The 13,103-nt window shown below is 39.3% G+C and overlaps 17 non-coding genes across 17 annotated transcripts; 11 read left to right on the plus strand and 6 right to left on the minus strand.

The window, feature by feature from the left end:
- Positions 1 to 344: 344 nt before the first annotated feature.
- Positions 345 to 416, minus strand: trnam-cau (transfer RNA methionine (anticodon CAU)). Its single transcript has one exon. It is a non-coding gene; the product is annotated as a tRNA-Met (tRNA).
- A 532-nt stretch (positions 417 to 948) lies between these two features.
- trnav-uac (transfer RNA valine (anticodon UAC)) lies at positions 949 to 1,021 on the plus strand. Its single transcript has one exon. It is a non-coding gene; the product is annotated as a tRNA-Val (tRNA).
- A 508-nt stretch (positions 1,022 to 1,529) lies between these two features.
- On the plus strand, positions 1,530 to 1,601 carry trnaw-cca (transfer RNA tryptophan (anticodon CCA)). Its single transcript has one exon. It is a non-coding gene; the product is annotated as a tRNA-Trp (tRNA).
- Positions 1,602 to 2,722: 1,121 nt separating this feature from the next.
- Positions 2,723 to 2,794, minus strand: trnam-cau (transfer RNA methionine (anticodon CAU)). Its single transcript has one exon. It is a non-coding gene; the product is annotated as a tRNA-Met (tRNA).
- A 532-nt stretch (positions 2,795 to 3,326) lies between these two features.
- trnav-uac (transfer RNA valine (anticodon UAC)) lies at positions 3,327 to 3,399 on the plus strand. The gene has a single exon. It is a non-coding gene; the product is annotated as a tRNA-Val (tRNA).
- A 508-nt stretch (positions 3,400 to 3,907) lies between these two features.
- Positions 3,908 to 3,979, plus strand: trnaw-cca (transfer RNA tryptophan (anticodon CCA)). The gene has a single exon. It is a non-coding gene; the product is annotated as a tRNA-Trp (tRNA).
- A 1,121-nt stretch (positions 3,980 to 5,100) lies between these two features.
- trnam-cau (transfer RNA methionine (anticodon CAU)) lies at positions 5,101 to 5,172 on the minus strand. The gene has a single exon. It is a non-coding gene; the product is annotated as a tRNA-Met (tRNA).
- Positions 5,173 to 5,695: 523 nt separating this feature from the next.
- trnav-uac (transfer RNA valine (anticodon UAC)) lies at positions 5,696 to 5,768 on the plus strand. The gene has a single exon. It is a non-coding gene; the product is annotated as a tRNA-Val (tRNA).
- Positions 5,769 to 6,276: 508 nt separating this feature from the next.
- trnaw-cca (transfer RNA tryptophan (anticodon CCA)) lies at positions 6,277 to 6,348 on the plus strand. The gene has a single exon. It is a non-coding gene; the product is annotated as a tRNA-Trp (tRNA).
- A 1,121-nt stretch (positions 6,349 to 7,469) lies between these two features.
- On the minus strand, positions 7,470 to 7,541 carry trnam-cau (transfer RNA methionine (anticodon CAU)). Its single transcript has one exon. It is a non-coding gene; the product is annotated as a tRNA-Met (tRNA).
- A 523-nt stretch (positions 7,542 to 8,064) lies between these two features.
- trnav-uac (transfer RNA valine (anticodon UAC)) lies at positions 8,065 to 8,137 on the plus strand. The gene has a single exon. It is a non-coding gene; the product is annotated as a tRNA-Val (tRNA).
- A 508-nt stretch (positions 8,138 to 8,645) lies between these two features.
- On the plus strand, positions 8,646 to 8,717 carry trnaw-cca (transfer RNA tryptophan (anticodon CCA)). Its single transcript has one exon. It is a non-coding gene; the product is annotated as a tRNA-Trp (tRNA).
- Positions 8,718 to 9,838: 1,121 nt separating this feature from the next.
- On the minus strand, positions 9,839 to 9,910 carry trnam-cau (transfer RNA methionine (anticodon CAU)). Its single transcript has one exon. It is a non-coding gene; the product is annotated as a tRNA-Met (tRNA).
- Positions 9,911 to 10,433: 523 nt separating this feature from the next.
- Positions 10,434 to 10,506, plus strand: trnav-uac (transfer RNA valine (anticodon UAC)). Its single transcript has one exon. It is a non-coding gene; the product is annotated as a tRNA-Val (tRNA).
- Positions 10,507 to 11,014: 508 nt separating this feature from the next.
- On the plus strand, positions 11,015 to 11,086 carry trnaw-cca (transfer RNA tryptophan (anticodon CCA)). Its single transcript has one exon. It is a non-coding gene; the product is annotated as a tRNA-Trp (tRNA).
- Positions 11,087 to 12,207: 1,121 nt separating this feature from the next.
- trnam-cau (transfer RNA methionine (anticodon CAU)) lies at positions 12,208 to 12,279 on the minus strand. Its single transcript has one exon. It is a non-coding gene; the product is annotated as a tRNA-Met (tRNA).
- A 523-nt stretch (positions 12,280 to 12,802) lies between these two features.
- On the plus strand, positions 12,803 to 12,875 carry trnav-uac (transfer RNA valine (anticodon UAC)). Its single transcript has one exon. It is a non-coding gene; the product is annotated as a tRNA-Val (tRNA).
- Positions 12,876 to 13,103: the final 228 nt, after the last annotated feature.

Raw genomic sequence — 13,103 nt, forward strand, 5'->3', positions numbered from 1 at the left:
TTAAACGCTATTGAGTGTTACGGTTGTTAATTAACTTGCAAAGCAAACGTTTTAGAGCTCAATTTTTAAGAGAGTTCAAGAGCTGACATATGCAGGAGCTGGCAATATTGACGTATTCCCAAGGGCTTTATCTTTTGGTCTTTCTGGGAACAATTTAAAAAGAAAAGAAAGCAATGTCATTTGTAAAGAAACGAATTTGATAGAAAACCTAATGTTTTCGAGGTTAGTTGTCGATTTAAATGTTCCAGTAATGTGCACATTTCCCTGATTGCGAATATAATACGAAGTCTTGCCTTCAGTTAATATTTTAGAAAAACTGCTTTGGAAAGAGAAGAAAAACAAGCTAGCAGAGGATGGTTTCGATCCATCGACCTCTGGGTTATGGGCCCAGCACGCTTCCGCTGCGCCACTCTGCTGCTGTTGCCGCATAACTGAATTACCAAGCAGCAGAAAAAAAAAAAAAAAAAACTGAACTCATCGTTTTAACCAGCCACACGGCAGTGGCCGGGCCAAACCATGGAAACGTCGTAAATCAGAGATGATCCGTTTTCTTTTCTCCCAAATACGTTATGCAAAGTATGCAACTTTTCTGCCCACTTTGATCACAGGCAGTTTTATTCCCCAGTTTCGGCGGCCAATTCCAATATTCTGTCTCTCGAAAGCATCTTAAATCGTGGAAAGCGCTCTTTGTTTAAAATTACACAGAAGACTTCTTTTCTTCGACCAGGCTTACAATTAGATATTTTCTTCTTTTCAAATAGATTTTTTGAAGCGCATATGGGGCGCTATAGAAAATATATATGATTAATTGATTGAATGTTGGCCTGCGTTCGGCCTGGCAGGGTTAATTCTTAAAAAGACAACGCCGAAGGGTCTGATAAATGATTGCAATTATTTGAGATGCTGCATGTAGACAATAATGTAGGAGCACCACCACTGTTTCGACAAGGTTCCATAGTGTAGTGGTTATCACGTCTGCTTTACACGCAGAAGGCCCTGGGTTCGATCCCCAGTGGAACCACTGCAGTTTGTTTTTAAATTATATCAATCCCTGGTCAAGACAAAGTCTCTCTGGGGTTGGCCTGTCATTATATTGCCGATGTAAGATCCCTGGTCCCATCGTAGAAGCAGGATAGTTTATTCACAAATAAATACATACACGTTTGTTTATGTTTCTTTTGTTGGTAAATTAACCCAATACATTATTGCATTCTGCCACGTAATTAGACGATCAAAGCCCATTTGTGCCAGTGCGCATTCAAAGGAGACGCGCTGAGAGAATCCTAGTTAAATACTAGTTTTACTGATTTAAACTAGTTGTTTAATGTTTTCTTTACTTTTAAAGCTGAGAATTAAACACACTTGCGACAACTTCATAGCCCTGCTGGCTACGAACACGTATCGAGTCGGCTGTTTCCTATAACCCTGGTGATAGCGAGTGTTTTCCAAGTATCAGCATCGGCATTACCATGCGTTTGGCATGCTTGCTGTGCACTCTAGCATTGCATAACAAGCATGTAGTATGCCCGGACTTCGTGGCGCAACGGTAGCGCGTCTGGCTCCAGATCAGAAGGTTGCGTGTTCAAATCACGTCGAGGTCAAAGCCTTCTTTGTTTCTATTCCGCACTATTTCGTTTTTTAACGTGTTTGGATTTGAATGTTTCCGTGCATTTATTTAAACAATTTAGCCTACACAACATATCGATTGTATAGCGATCAAACAGAGATTTATTGTATTGTGATTCTTTTTTATGTTTCAGTTGATACTGCACAATAAATTAAAGTGACTCCCAAATTAATGTTGGCCAGTCTTCAATGACATAGTTGGGGAATAAAGTCATATTAACACTTCCTTGCATGTTATATTGAAAACAGCTCTACAAATACTAGTTTTGAAGAAACTTAAAGTACAGCAAGTAATGATTGATGCCTTAAAGCTTAACAGACCTTTACAAATTAACAAAGAAAACATAAAAAAGGGGCACATAGTCAGCAGGATGTGAACATGAGCGGGGAAACTCCAACATCTTTTAAGTCCATCACCTTAACTACTTGGCCAAAACTACTTTGTGTAAAGTACCAAGTTCTATAAACATATCACAGACCAAGAACAAATACACACAGTTTGTTTTTAATAAAACATTGACCAAACCACAATCCCTGGTTTAGGAGGCTAGTGCCTTATCCTTTAGGTGACTGCGGCACTTTCATGTGGATAGTAGTCAGCGTGACAAAATACGACCAGAGGGAAAAAAGCAGTGGTTTCCCTGTCATTCCATTGCCATATTACATTGTGCATGTTCAGAATATGCGGGAATCCTGAAAACAGCATTGTAATATGTGAACAAATCAATAACCGAATTTAATTAACGCATGGATTAAACGCTATTGAGTGTTACGGTTGTTAATTAACTTGCAAAGCAAACGTTTTAGAGCTCAATTTTTAAGAGAGTTCAAGAGCTGACATATGCAGGAGCTGGCAATATTGACGTATTCCCAAGGGCTTTATCTTTTGGTCTTTCTGGGAACAATTTAAAAAGAAAAGAAAGCAATGTCATTTGTAAAGAAACGAATTTGATAGAAAACCTAATGTTTTCGAGGTTAGTTGTCGATTTAAATGTTCCAGTAATGTGCACATTTCCCTGATTGCGAATATAATACGAAGTCTTGCCTTCAGTTAATATTTTAGAAAAACTGCTTTGCAAACAGAAGAAAAACAAGCTAGCAGAGGATGGTTTCGATCCATCGACCTCTGGGTTATGGGCCCAGCACGCTTCCGCTGCGCCACTCTGCTGCTGTTGCCGCATAACTGAATTACCAAGCAGCAGAAAAAAAAAAAAAAAAAACTGAACTCATCGTTTTAACCAGCCACACGGCAGTGGCCGGGCCAAACCATGGAAACGTCGTAAATCAGAGATGATCCGTTTTCTTTTCTCCCAAATACGTTATGCAAAGTATGCAACTTTTCTGCCCACTTTGATCACAGGCAGTTTTATTCCCCAGTTTCGGCGGCCAATTCCAATATTCTGTCTCTCGAAAGCATCTTAAATCGTGGAAAGCGCTCTTTGTTTAAAATTACACAGAAGACTTCTTTTCTTCGACCAGGCTTACAATTAGATATTTTCTTCTTTTCAAATAGATTTTTTGAAGCGCATATGGGGCGCTATAGAAAATATATATGATTAATTGATTGAATGTTGGCCTGCGTTCGGCCTGGCAGGGTTAATTCTTAAAAAGACAACGCCGAAGGGTCTGATAAATGATTGCAATTATTTGAGATGCTGCATGTAGACAATAATGTAGTAGCACCACCACTGTTTCGACAAGGTTCCATAGTGTAGTGGTTATCACGTCTGCTTTACACGCAGAAGGCCCTGGGTTCGATCCCCAGTGGAACCACTGCAGTTTGTTTTTAAATTATATCAATCCCTGGTCAAGACAAAGTCTCTCTGGGGTTGGTCTGTCATTAGATTGCCGATGTAAGATCCCTGGTCCCATCGTAGAAGCAGGATAGTTTATTCACAAATAAATACATACACGTTTGTTTATGTTTCTTTTGTTGGTAAATTAACCCAATACATTATTGCATTCTGCCACGTAATTAGACGATCAAAGCCCATTTGTGCCAGTGCGCATTCAAAGGAGACGCGCTGAGAGAATCCTAGTTAAATACTAGTTTTACTGATTTAAACTAGTTGTTTAATGTTTTCTTTACTTTTAAAGCTGAGAATTAAACACACTTGCGACAACTTCATAGCCCTGCTGGCTACGAACACGTATCGAGTCGGCTGTTTCCTATAACCCTGGTGATAGCGAGTGTTTTCCAAGTATCAGCATCGGCATTACCATGCGTTTGGCATGCTTGCTGTGCACTCTAGCATTGCATAACAAGCATGTAGTATGCCCGGACTTCGTGGCGCAACGGTAGCGCGTCTGACTCCAGATCAGAAGGTTGCGTGTTCAAATCACGTCGAGGTCAAAGCCTTCTTTGTTTCTATTCTGCACTATTTCGTTTTTTAACGTGTTTGGATTTGAATGTTTCCGTGCATTTATTTAAACAATTTAGCCTACACAACATATCGATTGTATAGCGATCAAACAGAGATTTATTGTATTGTGATTCTTTTTTATGTTTCAGTTGATACTGCACAATAAATTAAAGTGACTCCCAAATTAATGTTGGCCAGTCTTCAATGACATAGTTGGGGAATAAAGTCATATTAACACTTCCTTGCATGTTATATTGAAAACAGCTCTACAAATACTAGTTTTGAAGAAACTTAAAGTACAGCAAGTAATGATTGATGCCTTAAAGCTTAACAGACCTTTACAAATTAACAAAGAAAACATAAAAAAGGGGCACATAGTCGGCAGGATGTGAACATGAGCGGGGAAACTCCAACATCTTTTAAGTCCATCACCTTAACTACTTGGCCAAAACTACTTTGTGTAAAGTACCAAGTTCTATAAACATATCACAGACCAAGAACAAATACACACAGTTTGTTTTTAATAAAACATTGACCAAACCACAATCCCTGGTTTAGGAGGCTAGTGCCTTATCCTTTAGGTGACTGCGGCACTTTCATATCGATAGTAGTCAGCGTGACAAAATACGACCAGAGGGAAAAAAGCAGTGGTTTCCCTGTCATTCCATTGCCATATTACATTGTGCATGTTCAGAATATGCGGGAATCCTGAAAACAGCATTGTAATATGTGAACAAATCAATAACCGAATTTAATTAACGCATGGATTAAACGCTATTGAGTGTTACGGTTGTTAATTAACTTGCAAAGCAAACGTTTTAGAGCTCAATTTTTAAGAGAGTTCAAGAGCTGACATATGCAGGAGCTGGCAATATTGACGTATTCCCAAGGGCTTTATCTTTTGGTCTTTCTGGGAACAATTTAAAAAGAAAAGAAAGCAATGTCATTTGTAAAGAAACGAATTTGATAGAAAACCTAACGTTTTCGAGGTTAGTTGTCGATTTAAATGTTCCAGTAATGTGCACATTTCCCTGATTGCGAATATAATACGAAGTCTTGCCTTCAGTTAATATTTTAGAAAAACTGCTTTGCAAACAGAAGAAAAACAAGCTAGCAGAGGATGGTTTCGATCCATCGACCTCTGGGTTATGGGCCCAGCACGCTTCCGCTGCGCCACTCTGCTGCTGTTACCGCATAACTGAATTACCAAGCAGCAGAAAAAAAAACTGAACTCATCGTTTTAACCAGCCACACGGCAGTGGCCGGGCCAAACCATGGAAACGTCGTAAATCAGAGATGATCCGTTTTCTTTTCTCCCAAATACGTTATGCAAAGTATGCAACTTTTCTGCCCACTTTGATCACAGGCAGTTTTATTCCCCAGTTTCGGCGGCCAATTCCAATATTCTGTCTCTCGAAAGCATCTTAAATCGTGGAAAGCGCTCTTTGTTTAAAATTACACAGAAGACTTCTTTTCTTCGACCAGGCTTACAATTAGATATTTTCTTCTTTTCAAATAGATTTTTTGAAGCGCATATGGGGCGCTATAGAAAATATATATGATTAATTGATTGAATGTTGGCCTGCGTTCGGCCTGGCAGGGTTAATTCTTAAAAAGACAACGCCGAAGGGTCTGATAAATGTTTGCAATTATTTGAGATGCTGCATGTAGACAATAATGTAGGAGCACCACCACTGTTTTGACAAGGTTCCATAGTGTAGTGGTTATCACGTCTGCTTTACACGCAGAAGGCCCTGGGTTCGATCCCCAGTGGAACCACTGCAGTTTGTTTTTAAATTATATCAATCCCTGGTCAAGACAAAGTCTCTCTGGGGTTGGCCTGTCATTAGATTGCCGATGTAAGATCCCTGGTCCCATCGTAGAAGCAGGATAGTTTATTCACAAATAAATACATACACGTTTGTTTATGTTTCTTTTGTTGGTAAATTAACCCAATACATTATTGCATTCTGCCACGTAATTAGACGATCAAAGCCCATTTGTGCCAGTGCGCATTCAAAGGAGACGCGCTGAGAGAATCCTAGTTAAATACTAGTTTTACTGATTTAAACTAGTTGTTTAATGTTTTCTTTACTTTTAAAGCTGAGAATTAAACACACTTGCGACAACTTCATAGCCCTGCTGGCTACGAACACGTATCGAGTCGGCTGTTTCCTATAACCCTGGTGATAGCGAGTGTTTTCCAAGTATCAGCATCGGCATTACCATGCGTTTGGCATGCTTGCTGTGCACTCTAGCATTGCATAACAAGCATGTAGTATGCCCGGACTTCGTGGCGCAACGGTAGCGCGTCTGACTCCAGATCAGAAGGTTGCGTGTTCAAATCACGTCGAGGTCAAAGCCTTCTTTGTTTCTATTCCGCACTATTTCGTTTTTTAACGTGTTTGGATTTGAATGTTTCCGTGCATTTATTTAAACAATTTAGCCTACACAACATATCGATTGTATAGCGATCAAACAGAGATTTATTGTATTGTGATTCTTTTTTATGTTTCAGTTGATACTGCACAATAAATTAAAGTGACTCCCAAATTAATGTTGGCCAGTCTTCAATGACATAGTTGGGGAATAAAGTCATATTAACACTTCCTTGCATGTTATATTGAAAACAGCTCTACAAATACTAGTTTTGAAGAAACTTAAAGTACAGCAAGTAATGATTGATGCCTTAAAGCTTAACAGACCTTTACAAATTAACAAAGAAAACATAAAAAAGGGGCACATAGTCGGCAGGATGTGAACATGAGCGGGGAAACTCCAACATCTTTTAAGTCCATCACCTTAACTACTTGGCCAAAACTACTTTGTGTAAAGTACCAAGTTCTATAAACATATCACAGACCAAGAACAAATACACACAGTTTGTTTTTAATAAAACATTGACCAAACCACAATCCCTGGTTTAGGAGGCTAGTGCCTTATCCTTTAGGTGACTGCGGCACTTTCATATCGATAGTAGTCAGCGTGACAAAATACGACCAGAGGGAAAAAAGCAGTGGTTTCCCTGTCATTCCATTGCCATATTACATTGTGCATGTTCAGAATATGCGGGAATCCTGAAAACAGCATTGTAATATGTGAACAAATCAATAACCGAATTTAATTAACGCATGGATTAAACGCTATTGAGTGTTACGGTTGTTAATTAACTTGCAAAGCAAACGTTTTAGAGCTCAATTTTTAAGAGAGTTCAAGAGCTGACATATGCAGGAGCTGGCAATATTGACGTATTCCCAAGGGCTTTATCTTTTGGTCTTTCTGGGAACAATTTAAAAAGAAAAGAAAGCAATGTCATTTGTAAAGAAACGAATTTGATAGAAAACCTAACGTTTTCGAGGTTAGTTGTCGATTTAAATGTTCCAGTAATGTGCACATTTCCCTGATTGCGAATATAATACGAAGTCTTGCCTTCAGTTAATATTTTAGAAAAACTGCTTTGCAAACAGAAGAAAAACAAGCTAGCAGAGGATGGTTTCGATCCATCGACCTCTGGGTTATGGGCCCAGCACGCTTCCGCTGCGCCACTCTGCTGCTGTTACCGCATAACTGAATTACCAAGCAGCAGAAAAAAAAACTGAACTCATCGTTTTAACCAGCCACACGGCAGTGGCCGGGCCAAACCATGGAAACGTCGTAAATCAGAGATGATCCGTTTTCTTTTCTCCCAAATACGTTATGCAAAGTATGCAACTTTTCTGCCCACTTTGATCACAGGCAGTTTTATTCCCCAGTTTCGGCGGCCAATTCCAATATTCTGTCTCTCGAAAGCATCTTAAATCGTGGAAAGCGCTCTTTGTTTAAAATTACACAGAAGACTTCTTTTCTTCGACCAGGCTTACAATTAGATATTTTCTTCTTTTCAAATAGATTTTTTGAAGCGCATATGGGGCGCTATAGAAAATATATATGATTAATTGATTGAATGTTGGCCTGCGTTCGGCCTGGCAGGGTTAATTCTTAAAAAGACAACGCCGAAGGGTCTGATAAATGTTTGCAATTATTTGAGATGCTGCATGTAGACAATAATGTAGGAGCACCACCACTGTTTTGACAAGGTTCCATAGTGTAGTGGTTATCACGTCTGCTTTACACGCAGAAGGCCCTGGGTTCGATCCCCAGTGGAACCACTGCAGTTTGTTTTTAAATTATATCAATCCCTGGTCAAGACAAAGTCTCTCTGGGGTTGGCCTGTCATTAGATTGCCGATGTAAGATCCCTGGTCCCATCGTAGAAGCAGGATAGTTTATTCACAAATAAATACATACACGTTTGTTTATGTTTCTTTTGTTGGTAAATTAACCCAATACATTATTGCATTCTGCCACGTAATTAGACGATCAAAGCCCATTTGTGCCAGTGCGCATTCAAAGGAGACGCGCTGAGAGAATCCTAGTTAAATACTAGTTTTACTGATTTAAACTAGTTGTTTAATGTTTTCTTTACTTTTAAAGCTGAGAATTAAACACACTTGCGACAACTTCATAGCCCTGCTGGCTACGAACACGTATCGAGTCGGCTGTTTCCTATAACCCTGGTGATAGCGAGTGTTTTCCAAGTATCAGCATCGGCATTACCATGCGTTTGGCATGCTTGCTGTGCACTCTAGCATTGCATAACAAGCATGTAGTATGCCCGGACTTCGTGGCGCAACGGTAGCGCGTCTGACTCCAGATCAGAAGGTTGCGTGTTCAAATCACGTCGAGGTCAAAGCCTTCTTTGTTTCTATTCCGCACTATTTCGTTTTTTAACGTGTTTGGATTTGAATGTTTCCGTGCATTTATTTAAACAATTTAGCCTACACAACATATCGATTGTATAGCGATCAAACAGAGATTTATTGTATTGTGATTCTTTTTTATGTTTCAGTTGATACTGCACAATAAATTAAAGTGACTCCCAAATTAATGTTGGCCAGTCTTCAATGACATAGTTGGGGAATAAAGTCATATTAACACTTCCTTGCATGTTATATTGAAAACAGCTCTACAAATACTAGTTTTGAAGAAACTTAAAGTACAGCAAGTAATGATTGATGCCTTAAAGCTTAACAGACCTTTACAAATTAACAAAGAAAACATAAAAAAGGGGCACATAGTCGGCAGGATGTGAACATGAGCGGGGAAACTCCAACATCTTTTAAGTCCATCACCTTAACTACTTGGCCAAAACTACTTTGTGTAAAGTACCAAGTTCTATAAACATATCACAGACCAAGAACAAATACACACAGTTTGTTTTTAATAAAACATTGACCAAACCACAATCCCTGGTTTAGGAGGCTAGTGCCTTATCCTTTAGGTGACTGCGGCACTTTCATATCGATAGTAGTCAGCGTGACAAAATACGACCAGAGGGAAAAAAGCAGTGGTTTCCCTGTCATTCCATTGCCATATTACATTGTGCATGTTCAGAATATGCGGGAATCCTGAAAACAGCATTGTAATATGTGAACAAATCAATAACCGAATTTAATTAACGCATGGATTAAACGCTATTGAGTGTTACGGTTGTTAATTAACTTGCAAAGCAAACGTTTTAGAGCTCAATTTTTAAGAGAGTTCAAGAGCTGACATATGCAGGAGCTGGCAATATTGACGTATTCCCAAGGGCTTTATCTTTTGGTCTTTCTGGGAACAATTTAAAAAGAAAAGAAAGCAATGTCATTTGTAAAGAAACGAATTTGATAGAAAACCTAACGTTTTCGAGGTTAGTTGTCGATTTAAATGTTTCAGTAATGTGCACATTTCCCTGATTGCGAATATAATACGAAGTCTTGCCTTCAGTTAATATTTTAGAAAAACTGCTTTGCAAACAGAAGAAAAACAAGCTAGCAGAGGATGGTTTCGATCCATCGACCTCTGGGTTATGGGCCCAGCACGCTTCCGCTGCGCCACTCTGCTGCTGTTACCGCATAACTGAATTACCAAGCAGCAGAAAAAAAAACTGAACTCATCGTTTTAACCAGCCACACGGCAGTGGCCGGGCCAAACCATGGAAACGTCGTAAATCAGAGATGATCCGTTTTCTTTTCTCCCAAATACGTTATGCAAAGTATGCAACTTTTCTGCCCACTTTGATCACAGGCAGTTTTATTCCCCAGTTTCGGCGGCCAATTCCAATATTCTGTCTCTCGAAAGCATCTTAAATCGTGGAAAGCGCTCTTTGTTTAAAATTACACAGAAGACTTCTTTTCTTCGACCAGGCTTACAATTAGATATTTTCTTCTTTTCAAATAGATTTTTTGAAGCGCATATGGGGCGCTATAGAAAATATATATGATTAATTGATTGAATGTTGGCCTGCGTTCGGCCTGGCAGGGTTAATTCTTAAAAAGACAACGCCGAAGGGTCTGATAAATGTTTGCAATTATTTGAGATGCTGCATGTAGACAATAATGTAGGAGCACCACCACTGTTTTGACAAGGTTCCATAGTGTAGTGGTTATCACGTCTGCTTTACACGCAGAAGGCCCTGGGTTCGATCCCCAGTGGAACCACTGCAGTTTGTTTTTAAATTATATCAATCCCTGGTCAAGACAAAGTCTCTCTGGGGTTGGCCTGTCATTAGATTGCCGATGTAAGATCCCTGGTCCCATCGTAGAAGCAGGATAGTTTATTCACAAATAAATACATACACGTTTGTTTATGTTTCTTTTGTTGGTAAATTAACCCAATACATTATTGCATTCTGCCACGTAATTAGACGATCAAAGCCCATTTGTGCCAGTGCGCATTCAAAGGAGACGCGCTGAGAGAATCCTAGTTAAATACTAGTTTTACTGATTTAAACTAGTTGTTTAATGTTTTCTTTACTTTTAAAGCTGAGAATTAAACACACTTGCGACAACTTCATAGCCCTGCTGGCTACGAACACGTATCGAGTCGGCTGTTTCCTATAACCCTGGTGATAGCGAGTGTTTTCCAAGTATCAGCATCGGCATTACCATGCGTTTGGCATGCTTGCTGTGCACTCTAGCATTGCATAACAAGCATGTAGTATGCCCGGACTTCGTGGCGCAACGGTAGCGCGTCTGACTCCAGATCAGAAGGTTGCGTGTTCAAATCACGTCGAGGTCAAAGCCTTCTTTGTTTCTATTCCGCACTATTTCGTTTTTTAACGTGTTTGGATTTGAATGTTTCCGTGCATTTATTTAAACAATTTAGCCTACACAACATATCGATTGTATAGCGATCAAACAGAGATTTATTGTATTGTGATTCTTTTTTATGTTTCAGTTGATACTGCACAATAAATTAAAGTGACTCCCAAATTAATGTTGGCCAGTCTTCAATGACATAGTTGGGGAATAAAGTCATATTAACACTTCCTTGCATGTTATATTGAAAACAGCTCTACAAATACTAGTTTTGAAGAAACTTAAAGTACAGCAAGTAATGATTGATGCCTTAAAGCTTAACAGACCTTTACAAATTAACAAAGAAAACATAAAAAAGGGGCACATAGTCGGCAGGATGTGAACATGAGCGGGGAAACTCCAACATCTTTTAAGTCCATCACCTTAACTACTTGGCCAAAACTACTTTGTGTAAAGTACCAAGTTCTATAAACATATCACAGACCAAGAACAAATACACACAGTTTGTTTTTAATAAAACATTGACCAAACCACAATCCCTGGTTTAGGAGGCTAGTGCCTTATCCTTTAGGTGACTGCAGCACTTTCATATGGATAGTAGTCAGCGTGACAAAATACGACCAGAGGGAAAAAAGCAGTGGTTTCCCTGTCATTCCATTGCCATATTACATTGTGCATGTTCAGAATATGCGGGAATCCTGAAAACAGCATTGTAATATGTGAACAAATCAATAACCGAATTTAATTAACGCATGGATTAAACGCTATTGAGTGTTACGGTTGTTAATTAACTTGCAAAGCAAACGTTTTAGAGCTCAACTTTTAAGAGAGTTCAAGAGCTGACATATGCAGGAGCTGGCAATATTGACGTATTCCCAAGGGCTTTATCTTTTGGTCTTTCTGGGAACAATTTAAAAAGAAAAGAAAGCAATGTCATTTGTAAAGAAACGAATTTGATAGAAAACCTAACGTTTTCGAGGTTAGTTGTCGATTTAAATGTTCCAGTAATGTGCACATTTCCCTGATTGCGAATATAATACGAAGTCTTGCCTTCAGTTAATATTTTAGAAAAACTGCTTTGCAAACAGAAGAAAAACAAGCTAGCAGAGGATGGTTTCGATCCATCGACCTCTGGGTTATGGGCCCAGCACGCTTCCGCTGCGCCACTCTGCTGCTGTTACCGCATAACTGAATTACCAAGCAGCAGAAAAAAAAACTGAACTCATCGTTTTAACCAGCCACACGGCAGTGGCCGGGCCAAACCATGGAAACGTCGTAAATCAGAGATGATCCGTTTTCTTTTCTCCCAAATACGTTATGCAAAGTATGCAACTTTTCTGCCCACTTTGATCACAGGCAGTTTTATTCCCCAGTTTCGGCGGCCAATTCCAATATTCTGTCTCTCGAAAGCATCTTAAATCGTGGAAAGCGCTCTTTGTTTAAAATTACACAGAAGACTTCTTTTCTTCGACCAGGCTTACAATTAGATATTTTCTTCTTTTCAAATAGATTTTTTGAAGCGCATATGGGGCGCTATAGAAAATATATATGATTAATTGATTGAATGTTGGCCTGCGTTCGGCCTGGCAGGGTTAATTCTTAAAAAGACAACGCCGAAGGGTCTGATAAATGTTTGCAATTATTTGAGATGCTGCATGTAGACAATAATGTAGGAGCACCACCACTGTTTTGACAAGGTTCCATAGTGTAGTGGTTATCACGTCTGCTTTACACGCAGAAGGCCCTGGGTTCGATCCCCAGTGGAACCACTGCAGTTTGTTTTTAAATTATATCAATCCCTGGTCAAGACAAAGTCTCTCTGGGGTTGGCCTGTCATTAGATTGCCGATGTAAGATCCCTGGTCCCATCGTAGAAGCAGGATAGTTTATTCACAAATAAATACATACACGTTTGTTTATGTTTCTTTTGTTGGTAAATTAACCCAATACATTATTGCATTCTGCCACGTAATTAGACGATCAAAGCCCATTTGTGCC

This window comes from Acipenser ruthenus, chromosome 32, assembly GCF_902713425.1.
Source record: "Acipenser ruthenus chromosome 32, fAciRut3.2 maternal haplotype, whole genome shotgun sequence".
Lineage (NCBI taxonomy): Eukaryota > Metazoa > Chordata > Actinopteri > Acipenseriformes > Acipenseridae > Acipenser > Acipenser ruthenus.